Source organism: Oryzias latipes, chromosome 19 (assembly GCF_002234675.1).
Source record: "Oryzias latipes chromosome 19, ASM223467v1".
NCBI classification, from domain to species: domain Eukaryota; kingdom Metazoa; phylum Chordata; class Actinopteri; order Beloniformes; family Adrianichthyidae; genus Oryzias; species Oryzias latipes.
This window is the reverse complement of record NC_019877.2, coordinates 10,115,633-10,129,995: the sequence shown is the minus strand read 5'-3', so window position 1 is coordinate 10,129,995 and position 14,363 is coordinate 10,115,633. Positions and strand designations below refer to the sequence as shown.

Genomic DNA, 14,363 nt, shown 5'->3' with positions numbered 1-14,363 from the left:
GCAAGTAGATTATGATTTTTTAGTTTTGGAATATAGATCTGTACAGAAAATTCAATTAAAACTAAAACATCATGATACTATTACTATCCCTTTTGTCCCCTAAAAACATGTTCCATTACCAAATTTACACACCTTGCATCAAATTAGATACACACCACTCTGAGACGCCAATCTCAATACGTAATCAAAACTTTTCTAGAAAAAACCCATTGTATATAACTTGGTCCATGTTTTCTGCACGATAGTGCATCATCATTACACTAGGGGCAGTAGAAGGGCTTTTACTGCTCATTTCAAAATGGTTGCTTCCATTAAATCTGAAAGATACTGATGGCGGCAAAAGGTTTTGCTAATTTTGAAAACTTTATGGTGAAAATAACTCATCTAACGTTATTCATTTTCTTAATTGACTGCAGTACTTCCTGTATTGAAACAAATGTGTGGATCAAATTTGAGACAGCACGTAGAAAAGGTGCTTTTTTTTCCTGAACACTCATATCATTATATTTTTTGGCATCTTGTGAGCAAAAACGTCTCGCAGATTTCATCAAGAATTTGAATTTTTTTTATGTAGTAGGCTTTACGGGGTTAAAGAGAGATGAGAATTTTTTATGGTCTTGTTCAGTGACAGAACTACATCCAATGCATCATTTTAAACTGTAGATATGATTTCATTAAAGTGACTCAATGATGTATCTACTATTTGCACAGGGACTATTATTGTGTCTGTCGTATCCATGACAAAAGTAATATAAAGCGTAATGGAACATAACAGCACTCTAGTGTAAAACGACTACAGTTGTATAACAATAAATGGGGAGTATAACAGCTTCAACTATCAATAATCAAAGAAAATGAAATAAAGTAAGCTCTAATATGATTGTGACAGCAAGATTAGATTTATGCAAATGATGAGAGCATTCACCTGTATGTGATTTTCTTTACTTGTGTTCTGTAAAACTGGTGCAAAAGTCCTGCTTTCTCTGTATTCTTTACTTTTATCATTATTATTCTTTATATTCTGCAAACATTTAAAGTCTTTTATATGTTGCCAAGTTTTTACATGAGCCATCATATATTAAATAAATGCCACAAACAAAAATCTTTTCAAATAAAATACTGTCAATGAACCTAGACTGAAAAAGAAAAAAATAATAATTCAAAACAGAGGTCGTTTTAGTTTACCGCCATGCTTTTAGAACATGTACAAAAAGTGGCTTGGGCATTATTACCTCACTAAAAGAAACAAGGTCTTTCAAGAAAATAACTGTGTTCTCTTAATGGCAGCATATGTTACTCCAAAACCTGTATATGTCACCCAGTATTAATGACGCATTCACAGATGTGCAGGAGAACTCTGCTACTTTCACTAAACCACCTCGAGCCATCAAGGACCCTGGCTTATGAGATGTACATTGGGAGAAAACAAAACAAAAAAACAGCCATTTTTTCAAAAAGGAAATGCGTATTTTGTGTATACACACAATCTCTCACTGGCCACTTTATTAGGCACACTTGTTCAACTGCTTGTTAATGCAAATTTCTAATCAGCCAATCACGTGGCAGCAACTCAATGTATTAAGGCATGTAGACATGGTGAAGACGACCGATCTGCTGCAGTTCAAATCATTTGGGATTTTCACACACAACTATCAAGGTTTGCAGAGAATGGTCCAAAAAAAAAAAAATCCAGTGACGGACAGTTCTGTTGGCAGAGACGCCTTGTTGATGTTTGAGGTCAGAGAAGAATGGCCATGCTAGTTCCAGCTGATACTACTGGTTACAACCAAGGTCTGCAGAAGAACATCTCTAAACACACAACACGTCCAACCTTGAGGGAGAAGAAGTAGAAGGCCACACCGGTCACTCCTCTCAGCTAAGAACATGAAACTGACGCTACAATTCACACAATATGGTGTCAAAATAGAGCCTAAAGTATTGCGCATCAAAACAGTAAAACCGCGCATCAAAACCCCAAATCTGCGAATCAAAATGCATAAATTGAGAACCAAAACCCACAATTTGCAACCAAAGGCCTTTCCCCAAAGCACAATCCTATTTCTCAGCTGCCGATTTGTTTTCTCGCCATTCTGAAATCCTGTTTTTGAGTTGCAGTTTTATTTTGAAACTGTCTTTTTGAGTTGCGCTTTTATTTTTTGAGTTGCGCTTTTATTTTTTGCGGTTTTGATTCTAAAACCTGTCGACACGTAAAAACAGCGACATGTCAGTCAAGGGGAGGGGAGGCGGGACATCCCTGATATCCAGAAGCTCATTGGCTACCGAATAAGACCGAGTCTTACGTCAACAGACCAGTTTAGAATGTGCCGGTAAGTTTCTCATGTTTTTCATATCTTTTACTATATTAAAAGATCAAAATTGTACTTTATTTAACCAGAGGGCGCCAGCACATTCAGATGAGGAGCTCCACCAGTAGCTGCTAGTGAAAAAAGATGTTAGAAAGTTAGATGTTGCATGAAAAACTACCACCATTGTTCTCCTGTGTTAGCATGCTAGCTAGCTCAATGCTAGCGGGGTATCCAGCTCTTCTCATGACTTTTGTGGATTAAACAAAGTACATTTTTTACCACAGTGTCAGGATCGGTCATGTCAACCTGGGAATAATTGCCCGTGGATTGTCACTATGGTTAATCAAATAGTTTTTTAAGAAGTACATTCATGTATATATAAGGTTTTTCAATATTTCCTTAGGGATTACACAGATGGATTGAACAACAAAGCAACATATTGCTGCAAGAAAGTGACACCTTTCCTAGTTTGGGATCAAGTTAATCCCTATTTAAAATAAATAAATAAAAGAAACACAATTTTTATTTGAAGTACCAGAGCAAATTTCCCACAGGTGGGATCAATAAAGTTTTTCTGATTCTGAACTGTATTCCAAAATAATCTTCTCAACCTTAAAGATTGCAGGTTAACACAGGAAGTTACCTTTCACAATATGCAGCTACTGAGTAGCAATTAAGGTGTGTGTGTGTGTGTGTGTATATATATATAAATATATACACACACACACTCATTTTAACTGTCTTAAATACATTTTTCTTTGTGTGCAGGATGCTGTGGACATTGGACGACAGACTAACTTAAACCAGGCAGAGCAGGAAACTGTTGGAGTTGTTGTTCCCTCTGTGGCTTGTCCTCTCTCCTCTCAGACCTGTTCAACCCTTGTGGGACATCAGAAAACCATGGCCAAGACATTAACATTTATGTACTGATCTATGCATGTCATCACAGCAGGATGTAACAAAAACTAACAATGTGAACAGATCTCATCTGCCTTACAAAATACTGCCCCCCTTAAGAAAATAAATGGCTAATAATCACCACTGGTATTTTGTAAAGCTTCATTTTTTAATGTTTGACCATTGAATGTGTTTTGTACAAAAGACTGATGGTTTTGCAAAGATCTTTGAAACACAGAGTCAAGTGCATTAGATTCTGTGAAATTCTGAACCACAATTCAGAGAAATTAAAATAACTGTTTTTAAAACTCCTTAAAAGACTTGAGGTGGAAAAGTCACTGTTTTCGTACAGGCACTAAGAAATGGGAAGCAGACAGTGTGGTCGAAATGGACAACTATTTTAAAGGCTTCTCTTTCAGTTGACAGGAGATGTCTGTGAGCCTGCTGGACAGCCTTTGCATCACACTGGGACGTCTTTGGGGCCTGCATCTGGAAAGAAACAAAAACAGCAAAGTTAATTAACCAAAAAAAGAAGAGAAAAATTAAGATTACATTTTTTTTCATTACCTTAAAGAAGATGTAGACATCCACGTCGTAGCTGCCTCAGTATTCCTGCCTTTTTTGTTATGGTATGCATAACAACGGCCCTTATAGAAAACAACAAACATTCAGCAATAGTCAATTTTAAAACCACCACCCAATTAAATATACTAATAATTCTATTGATGTCTAATACTGGAATAATTTTAAGTGGAATAAAACACGTTTTTGCTGGTCTGCTACAATTTACTCTGCTCTGGTTCACTCGAATACCGGACTTCTGCCAGTCTGCATAGTGCAGACGCATACATTTTGAATAATATGGCACAGCAATATTGTTTCTCTGTTCAATAATTCCCTCTGTCTGTAAACCCTGAAAAATATTGAGAAACCTTATAGGTTATAACATATTTGATTAACCCTAGTGACAATTCACGGACAATTATTCCCAGGTTTACATGACCGATCCTGACACTGTGGTAAAAAATGTTCTTTGTTTAATCCACAAAAGTCATGAGAAGAGCTGGATACCCCGCTAGCATTGAGCTAGCTAGCATGCTAACACAGGAGAACAATGGTGGTAGTTTTTCATGCAACATCTAACTTTCTAACATCTTTTTTCACTAGCAGCTACTGGTGGAGCTCCTCATCTGAATGTGCTGGCGCCCTCTGGTTAAATAAAGTACAATTTTGATCTTTTAATATAGTAAAAGATATGAAAAACATGAGAAACTTACCGGCACATTCTAAACTGGTCTGTTGACGTAAGACTCGGTCTTATTCGGTAGCCAATGAGCTTCTGGATATCAGGGATGTCCCGCCTCCCCTCCCCTTGACTGACATGTCGCTGTTTTTACGTGTCGACAGGTTTTAGAATCAAAACCGCAAAAAATAAAAGCGCAACTCAAAAAATAAAAGCGCAACTCAAAAAGACAGTTTCAAAATAAAACTGCAACTCAAAAACAGGATTTCAGAATGGCGAGAAAACAAATCGGCAGCTGAGAATTAGGATTGTGCTTTGGGGAAAGGCTTTTGGTTGCAAATTGTGGGTTTTGGTTCTCAATTTATGCATTTTGATTCGCAGATTTGGGGTTTTGATGCGCGGTTTTACTGTTTTGATGCGCAATACTTTAGGCTCTATTTTGACACCATACGCTACAATTCACACAACCTCACCAAAACAAAACAAAGAATTTGGTGTCAATAACGTAAAAACATGGATCCATCCTGCCTCGTATCAATGCTTCAGGCTGGTGCCCACTCCTGATTGGCAAGAGGAGTTGAGATAGCAACGATGACTCAGACCTATTCGGACCAATCACAGCTCACTGACATGAAGCCTAAGGTAAGCCGTTTGCTATGGATGACATCACACGCACCTGGTCCAGTTCTCATCAAGTCTACAGTCAAAGGAGCTGTGTAAGCAATTTTAACTGTGGAATTTACATTTCATTTTGTAAATATTACTATCTGACTGAATACATATTAATATGAATTCATCAATCATTTGGTTTAACCTCTTAAAGTCTTTTCCAGTTGCTCCCAGTTGCTTTTCCAGTTGCTCTATCTTCATTACTTTGCCAGTTTTCTTGAATTTTTTAATAAGAGTGGTTGAAAAAAGTTGTGATTGTAATTACTGAGTTGTGATGTTTTTTTCCATTATTCACAATGCCTGTGAAAAGAGCGCATATGCCCGTGCCATAGCTTGGTCGGTGAACAGCCTGTCCACGTGTCATCTTGAGTCATGATTCAGTCACTGAAGCGTGCCTCCAACCCCTCACCTGGTCGAAAGTACACAAAACACGTGAACACACACATATGCGCAAATCCCAGCTCGTCTTCCCTAACCTCTTGCTGCAGGCACCTCACACTTATCAAGGTCGCTTGCTTGGGTACACGTCAAGTCCAATCTGATTTTGCCTTTGCAGCAATGAGCTCTGAATCCAAGGTTAGGAGCTGTGGGCTGTAAATAATGACAGTGCAGCCCTTCCATTTGCAGGCCTCTCAGGTGGGAATAGAGAGGGCCACTCAGGGGCCTCAGTCCCTCTCTGATGACAGCATGGTGAATCACAGCAAGCACCAACCTCACAGACACCCCCCTGCTAGCCAGCATTTCCATCTGAACTCTCCTATATCCTCCTCTCTTTTCTTTCTCTCTAAGAAGTAGCTGTGCTCTCGCTGCCAGCTCAGCTTGTCATTTTACAGGGTCATTAACAGACCCACATACACACTAACACAATGCACCCACGCAGGAAAAAACGGCCGACTCGCACACATACAGAGAAATATTCTATAGCATCGACAATCGTAAATAAAAACAACCAAAAAATGAAATAAAAAACCTTCTCTGCTTTCTCCAGAAGCTGCTCTTACGGTTCAATAAACACAAAGCAGCAATAAATAAGAAAAATGTCTTTATTAGGGGCATGAAAAAGAAAGAATCTCACACTTCTTCTCCCTCCTCTGTGACACACCAGAGAGGGGAGTTGCATCAATTCATTTATACCCACAGCACCCTGCAGACAATCCCTCTCTATTCCCAGATTATGTGAGATAATACCTCCATTATGACAAAAGCGCTGTTCGCAGGGTCGCTGAGAGGTCAACCAACCTTGTGCCGGGTATTCATGCTTAGTCACATCCCAATTATATCGCAGTGGCAGAGGCAGAAATTGGCAAATGTACATCAAGGCGCTTCATTACTGAAGGCTGCTCTAGTGAAATTAAGAAGCAGATGAGACAGAGTGAGATTTGCCCCCAGGCGGCGTGTTAAAGAGAAGGAGAGGAGGATGGGAATAAAGAGGGAAGCTGGAGGGACAGATTTTTACTGAAGGTGCTCTCAGCTTGTTTCTTGCACGGCAGCTCGTGTATATTTAGCTTAACAAGGGGGAAGGCAGGTCCAGAATGATTAATAATTTCCCCTGGTGCATCACAGCAACATATCTCCAGGTGCTTGTTACCCAAGGAAAAGCTGACACAAATTAGTCAAATGAATCCTTAAAAAAAAATCTGTTAAAGATGTTGAGGAGTTAAAGATTTATGGTGTTGCTTCCAGTTCATCCAAATGCTTCTAACTCTCTATGTGCCAACCCAAAAGTGGCCCCCAGGCCCCCAGATAGCTATTAATTATGACATCTCATTGTTACAAGGAGCCCACTTGGGGCCTGACCCAAGCCTGCTACTCAACATCCAACAGCTGCCACTCTTCACTAGCAAGGCAGCCGCTTCGCGTGGCGGCTTCCAGGAGGGCAATTACATAGCCAGATGAAATGAGGCAGCTGAATGTTTGGGACCAGAGTGCTCAGACTGCCATAAGTACTAAAAACCATTACATTTACATTCCTGCTTATCCCCTCTTCCCATCTGCCTCCTTAACTGGCTGCTGTATATTGATAAAGTGGTAATGGGACCTCCAGTTCGATATTCCCCCTGTAAAAACATTGTCTTGCTCCTGGTCTCCCTCAGGGGTCAATGCATTCTCCTGCAGTTGCCGGGAATCATTTCTACCGTATTAATGATGCAATTCCAATGCAATCCAGATCTACTGAAGATGCAGCACACCAGGCTTTTTTTTTTTTTCCTGTGAACTTGATTGAGGACCCTGTGCGTTATACCACAGCTTGAAAACAAAGTGCCGCCTTCTTCGCATCACAGGGAATCTGGTTGGCACCCGCTCCTTTCCAGCCTCTGGCTCGGCTCACATCGCCCTTAAAGTCTCCATTCCTCCAGCTTGACTTCACCAGCTGGCTCCTCTTACGAGGACCACGGCCGTGCCTAATGATGGTCACATTAATTATAGGCTTATCAACCTAAGCTAAAATTCAATAGGGCTATTTTCGGAGGTCGAAAATTAAAAAAAAGGGTGTCGGGCCGGTCTGCTGGCCAACTTTCAGGCTCAAACCGGTGTTTCCTTTGACTGAGCGGTTAAAACAACCAGCAAACATCTGTCCATCAGGGCCTGTCATCGCAAGTGCTTTTATATAAAGCATTGGTGGAGTAGAGGGCCCTCTGCACGAACACTGACATTGATGAGGTCTGGCAGCTTCCATTAAATCACTCTTTCCCGTAAAGTGTCTAGCATCAAAGCAACCGACGGAGGATTTTTCACTCAATCAGGTGAGGAACTCCCTCGCTCCCTGCCTGTACTCTCGGGGGTTCCAACCTTCTGGTCAATAACTCCAATCAGCTCAATTTCATGCACAGTTAGTCATGTTGGGGTGCTCGGGCAGCGCTTGCATCAGAGTTGCATATGTTGTTGTCGCTGTTGGTGCTTGTATTCATGTTTCCCCCTCTTGCTCTGAGAGGTGATAAACGGCTTGGGGACCTTTGCCGTCTAAAAGCTGCATTTCTGGTCCAACACTGCAAGCTCTTTGGCAAGGCATTGAAAACATCAGCGCTGCGCTTTGGTGATGCAGCTAAACGCACGGAGGGTGGCAGAGCAGCAAATGATCAACACAATCATGAGATGAATTATTGGGTCAAAGCGCTCTCTCCGTTCAGATCAGTCACCCAGATTCTTGTCTCTGAAAGCAACACTCAGAAAGGCATCGCAGCTTGCAGCACCATGGGAAACGGGCCCAATCGCAGCTTCAAATATGCAGGTCCTCTCGTCCTCTGTTTAGTGCCTGCAAAGTCCCTTGCTGACACACCAGCATGGTGGGAAGGCTCGTGTATCAGTACTCAAGTCTGCTTTTGTAATTGATGTTTCACAGTTGTCATGTGGCTCCAGGCTCTGGCTGGAAGACAACATGCAGCTGACTGATGGTCTTCTGATGCAATCTGTGCAAGCATTTGGACACTGGCTCCTTTCATATTGTCTGAATTTAACACTGAAACATCAGATGTGAAAGAGCTTTGAAATACACCATTTTATCAGGATTTTCATGCTAAATAACACCTCAAAACAAACAATTTAAGCAATAAATATCCCTGACGGTCCAGTTTTAAACAATAAGCTTCTGTAGAGAAGGCCCTCATTGTCAAGTTTTTGAAGGTGCTCCTATTAAAGATCATTTTAATCTGCATTAAAAATGTTAAGCTTCAGTAAGGAATTTCATAGTAATGCATTAATATTGTGTTATATGCTGACATTGTGTTTTTTATGGCTCATTTCTCTCCACTCAAACAGAATTCCTTCAAACTTGTAAATGGGGTCAAATCAGGATCAGCATAATTTTTCCTTTTTTTAGTTAAGATTTAGAGTCCTTTCTAATTCAAGTTTCAATTTTACTTTTTTCAAAATTTTTAATATTTTGTTCAACTATACAATGTGTACCTTTGAGTTTGAAACTTTTTTTAAAATGTTCTGTTTTTTTAACTTGTTTTTTTATGTGGTCATCAGTAATGAAAACGCCCTTTCACAGTTTGGTGCATCAGGGGAGGGATGTTGTTTTGAAGCAAAACTGATGTCATCATAACCTGCCACCCGATGTCAATCATCTCCCAGTAGCCAATGGGCTCAAAGCCCCACGACCATGTAAAGTTATTGCAAAAAAAGCAACAGACTGAATTGAAACTGTAAATTGAGGACTAATAGAGAGGAAGGACAGAAACAAAAAAAAAAGTTGAAAATACAAAACAAAACATTCATTTGGTAATGGATAGGTTTATATTTTTCTTTTCAAATTCTTTCTTATTTACAATCTTATTTTTCTTTTTTTTTTCTTTTTTATTCAAGTTTACAATGTGTACAATCTGGTTTTTCATTTACTTAAGCCGATCCTGATTGGACGCCATTGGTGTAAATTGAAAACGTTTGCCAACATCAGCGTGCACGACCTGTGACGTGTTCCTACAACTTTACAACAACATGGATAAATATGTTTTTGGAGGACGTAAAAGTTTCAGCTTTGTGATGTCATCGGAGGGCTGTTGAGGTCTCCCAGCTTTTGGGGTAGAACATTACCAATCGTTAGAGAGCAAAATGTAAAGTCTTGGAACCTCAGGTAAAGCTGCTACCTTCAGAATGATATCTGAATGGAAAATGAAAACAGGCACTAAGTCTGATTTTGGTTCCGTATTTGTTTCCTCCATGTAATAAACTACAACAGCCTACTTCTATTTGAATTAAAAAAATCAAAGCCAGGACACTTTTCTTACTGCTGTAATATTTCCCTTGTCAAAACTGTGCTTCAGGAGGAGCTTCCTGATTAGATATTCTCCATTTTAACAATGTATAAGTGCTAATCAATTTACATTAGCTCTGCAAAGCAAATGCACCAGAGGCTAAAACATTACATAACTGATAAAAAGGGAATAAAAAAGCTGATTTTCATGTTTGACTGCATCTGTGTCATCTTAAAGCTTATAATAAAAGGATGAATGAAATGAATCACAATATTTTAAGAGGATTTCTTATCAGGAGGTGACAGCTAGATGAGTACTGTTTTGCTTGAGGTTTAAGACCCACTCCGGTCATTTTTTGCTTTTTTTTATAAAAGCCTTCCTTTTAATGATGATAATGCAGATTTGAGCTAAAATGTAATAAAAAAAAAACATAGTTTCTGCAGAGACGCAGGAGTCTATTAGAAATCCATCTGTGAGTTGTGGGTGGGACCATAAGCTTGGAGCAACCCCACCCCCCTTCCCCTCACCGATGCTGACAGCTCGTAGCAGGGAGCTTGAAGTCCACCCAGCTTATTTTCTACACTACAAAAAGGATCTCTTTGACACTAAATGACACTTTTTGTCTACACCCGATTCCCAATGACTTGAATAAAGACAGAAAAATCCGAAACATAATTTTTTTAGCTTAATTTTCCGTATATATCTACTCTATCATCAGGAAAAGGTCACAAAAACATATTAGAAATACAAAAAAAAACAATTTTCATCAAAGAGGGTCTTTAAATGAGTTGTGACAGGTGATAAAGACCAAAAAATGATTTAAAATATATAATGTTTCAGCTTCTCATTTGCAACTTTCGACTTAAAGCCCATTTTATCTCCTTTCCAGGGATTTCTTTTGAGGAATGTTTTGATACTTTTCCTCTTCTTTGCACCTACAGAAGGTACCTCTGTGCTACAGGTGTAGGAAAAACTAAGAGCATCTCACATGGGAGAGAAACGTTAGGCAACCAGACAAGAGCAACCAAGGCAGCTCATGTGTCCACTGTGTGTCTCAAAAAATAAAATAAAATAAAAAAGCATGGAAAGGGTAGCTAATCCCACAAGGATAAACATCAAACTAATGCCACGGCCACACACACCGTAGGTTATGATGTTTCATACGATAGGAATATCCACATCAGTATCTGGACCTTCTTCAAAAGGCTATCAAAGGGCGAGTTCAGTGTGCTCACAAAAAAAAAAAATACCTTTGCGCACCCCTCCCCACAGCACATAACACATCTCACTGCAGCATCTTCGCGCTGCATAGGAATCAAGATGTGTCGCCGTCTCCAGGTGCTAGGTTTTTATCTCAAAAGGAAACACCTGATTTTATTTTTCTTGGGTTCCTCTGCTACTTTGTTAAGCACACAACCTTGATTTTTTTGTGAGTGTGTTCCAAGCAAGGAGTGAATTATTTACAGAATAAACAAGGAGGTGTTGTTTCAGTCAGTCAAAACCAAACTCCCCTATCGCAGCAACAGAGAAGCAGACAGGTTTACCTGGCAGGCATGAGAAGCTGATGCAGAAGCCAGGGAGCATCTTCACCAAAGAACGCTGTACAATGATATTTATTTGCGGGTTTTAAAAAGTGTGTTATAGAAGCTTTAAAAAAGAGAACAGATTCATGGGTTGGGAGTCCCAGAATACTGGCTTTTCCATTTCATCTCCAGAGGCAGTTGTGGCTATAAAAGTACAATGTGGCTGAGGAATGGAAAAAAAAAGAAAGAAGAAAAACAGGAGTAAAGATGCTAATTGACCTTAATAAAATGGCATTTGAGTTTGCAGGGGTTAAAAGCAGTGGAAGGTTCAGGCAAAGAGAAGATGAAGGACCTTTGCAGCTAAAGCCTCTAATCCTGTCTGTGGTCAACAGACTCCAGCTGGTAGGGATGCAGCTGTGCTTGGCCCCTGCACAGGTGAGTCGGTTCTGGCCCCCTGCCTTCACAGCTCCTCCTGTACACATCACGGTGGATTTCCACGCTGCTTTGATCTCACTGGGTTGTCAGCCACTGCAACTGATCCCTGTTACCGAGGAGACTTTTTTTTTTTTCCTTTTTAAAAACATGCACTAAATGACAGCCACTGCTAAAGTCTTAATGCAGCTCCGACTTTGTTAAATTGCATTTGGCAATCCAGAAAATTCCCGTCACAACTCAACCGCAGGGAGAAAAAGCAAATGTGATGAGCATCAGCTGCGTACTTTGCCTCCTTTCATCAAGCTGATGAGTGAAAAGAATCGACAAAAGCGTTGTTATGTTGACATAACATTTATCTACACGTTGAAGTTCTATTGAAGGCATTTCAGACTGGAAGACTTCTTTGGCATCAGAAAAAAAAGTGCTTTCTTCAGACCAAGTAGACCAAACAGCCTGGAAAAGTCCCTCAATGATGAAATCAGTTTGTTTTAGGTCTGTGTACTTCTTGGTATTTCAAGTTTCATTTTAGCAACAGAAACAGACAAAATAAAATAGAAAGAAAGTTTGATTTAAATTGAATTTACAAAACAATCGTTGCAAAAATCAAACATTTCTTTATTTGTTTGTTATTTCAATCTAATTTAAAATATAGGAAACTTGGGTTTTTAAATATTTTTTGTCTTTGGGATAGAAAGAAAATTAAAAAAACCTTTAAAGAAATAAAGTTTCTTTAAATTGCAATATCGATCAAACAGTAATGAGCAAGTACGTAATTTTATCACCTGTACATTAATGACTGAATGTTGTTCCTTAGCCATGATTATGACAAAAACAAAGTACTAGGAGCCGCTGGGGTTCAGGTTGGTCACCATGGTTACAGGTAAAAATTTTAGATTCGGGCTAATTAAGTCAATTGCTTTTTTGTGTTTTGATTGCTTTCAATCTTTTTTTCCTGACATATATAATGATATAGAGAATATAAGCTGTTTTTATTTCTCTAAAATTTCTATTGTGAAATTGAAAAACAAAAAAAAGTAAATTTTTCTTTTCTTTTTTGAAAGGACACTTAAAACAACAAAACATAGACAGTTACACTCTGATAAGTAACTACACCTTCTCATCACCACGTTTTCTATTTGGTTTAATATGAGATGTTTGGTTGCTGCTTTTTACCCATGATGCACCTGGATGGTCCATTTGCATTTAAACTGTTGCTACAACACATCAGGGTTCACTTACAGACAAACTAAGAATCTTGTAAAAAGGCAGGTGAGGATGCGTTTGTGCGGTCTGCACCCCAGTTTAGGTGAGCTTTTATACCTGTCAAATTAAACAGATTACCCAAGGAAACATAATCAGATCCAACAGCTCAGTGTGAAAGCGCCATAAGTAGAAGGGGCGGAGCTACACAATCCTTTAAACATAGGGCAAAGCTGGACCCAACACTAAAGAAAGTGATTAGACAAATTTTCCATGTTCACAGAAATTCAGAAACTAGTCACATTCATTGTTTTACAAAAAGGTACGGAGGACGTTTTCTAGTTCTTGAAAACATTTCTTAAAATGTAAAAAATTGGTAAATGTTAGTGTTGCATCAAGGCTTTTTAGCATTGCAGTTGGATACGTTTACACCTCAAGCTGAGTCGTTAAGGCTCAATTTATCAAGTGAAAGACTTAACTGTAGATTAAACACATATGTGTCTGGAAATGAGGGCTTTTAAATGTCATGTTTCATTACACTACTGGCATACCTCATTATGAAAAATAAAAGAACAGTGGGGAAAATCCAAATGACAATTGGCCTGAAAAATAAAAGAATAGGAAAGACGTCAACGGTCTGGACTGGTTTCTCAGTTTTGACATTTACAACCCTAAGCCCTTCATTAAAAGACCCACTCCAATGAAAATCGTGTTTTTGGTGTTTTTAAACATGTTCTTGTGGCATTTTTAAAATGACAGAGGACGAACAGTAATAAAATTAAGTTCAAAATTGCATTTCTGAATATTTCTTTATTCGTTGTGAATTGGGAGCAGAGGAAAAAAACTACTTTTGTAAAAAAGGGTGTATCTGTCACAGAAAATATGCTGGGTGGGTCACAAGCTCACTTTTCCGAGATCACATCAAATAGGGACGAAAAGATGGGGCAGGTATGCTCTGTGCAAACAGTCCCACCCACAATTTAGAGAATTTCTGATGAACAACTGCTGCTCTGCAGAAACTATGTCCTAAAAAACAACACAGGTTTTGAGATTTTGGCTAAAAAAAATTGCATAATCATAGTTAAAAGGTCTCTAGGAGAGCTTTTATAATAGATCAAAAGATGATCGGGTCTTTAAGGACTAAATGGAAGGAAGAATTAAAAAGGTTTAACAAAGAGCTAAACCAAAGTTTTGCTTTAGAATAAAAAAAATAGTTTGCTGGATTTAAGTGGGACATCATTGGATCTAACAAAAACAGATATGCAAAAAGTAAAAAATTAGCATTTATAGAAGTGTTTTAGGAAGTGATTTTCACTCAGATTATGGAGCTTAATATCTGTTTTTATTGAGGACAATTTAAAAAAGTGCTGACGCTTTACTACTTCTAGAAATAACT

General features: G+C 38.9%; 1 protein-coding gene and 2 long non-coding RNA genes across 6 annotated transcripts in view; 1 reads left to right on the top strand and 2 right to left on the bottom strand.

Moving 5' to 3' along the window:
* adk (adenosine kinase) overlaps positions 1 to 14,363 on the bottom strand; it is a 135,924-nt gene that overhangs the window by 78,487 nt on the left and 43,074 nt on the right. The window lies entirely within an intron of this gene.
* Positions 2,274 to 3,351, top strand: LOC111946377. Its single transcript, XR_002872059.1, has 2 exons — positions 2,274 to 2,327; positions 3,075 to 3,351. It is a non-coding gene; the product is annotated as an uncharacterized LOC111946377 (long non-coding RNA).
* On the bottom strand, positions 3,354 to 4,533 carry LOC111946376. Its single transcript, XR_002872058.1, has 3 exons — positions 4,481 to 4,533; positions 3,771 to 3,850; positions 3,354 to 3,692 (listed from the first exon to the last, which is right to left on the bottom strand). It is a non-coding gene; the product is annotated as an uncharacterized LOC111946376 (long non-coding RNA).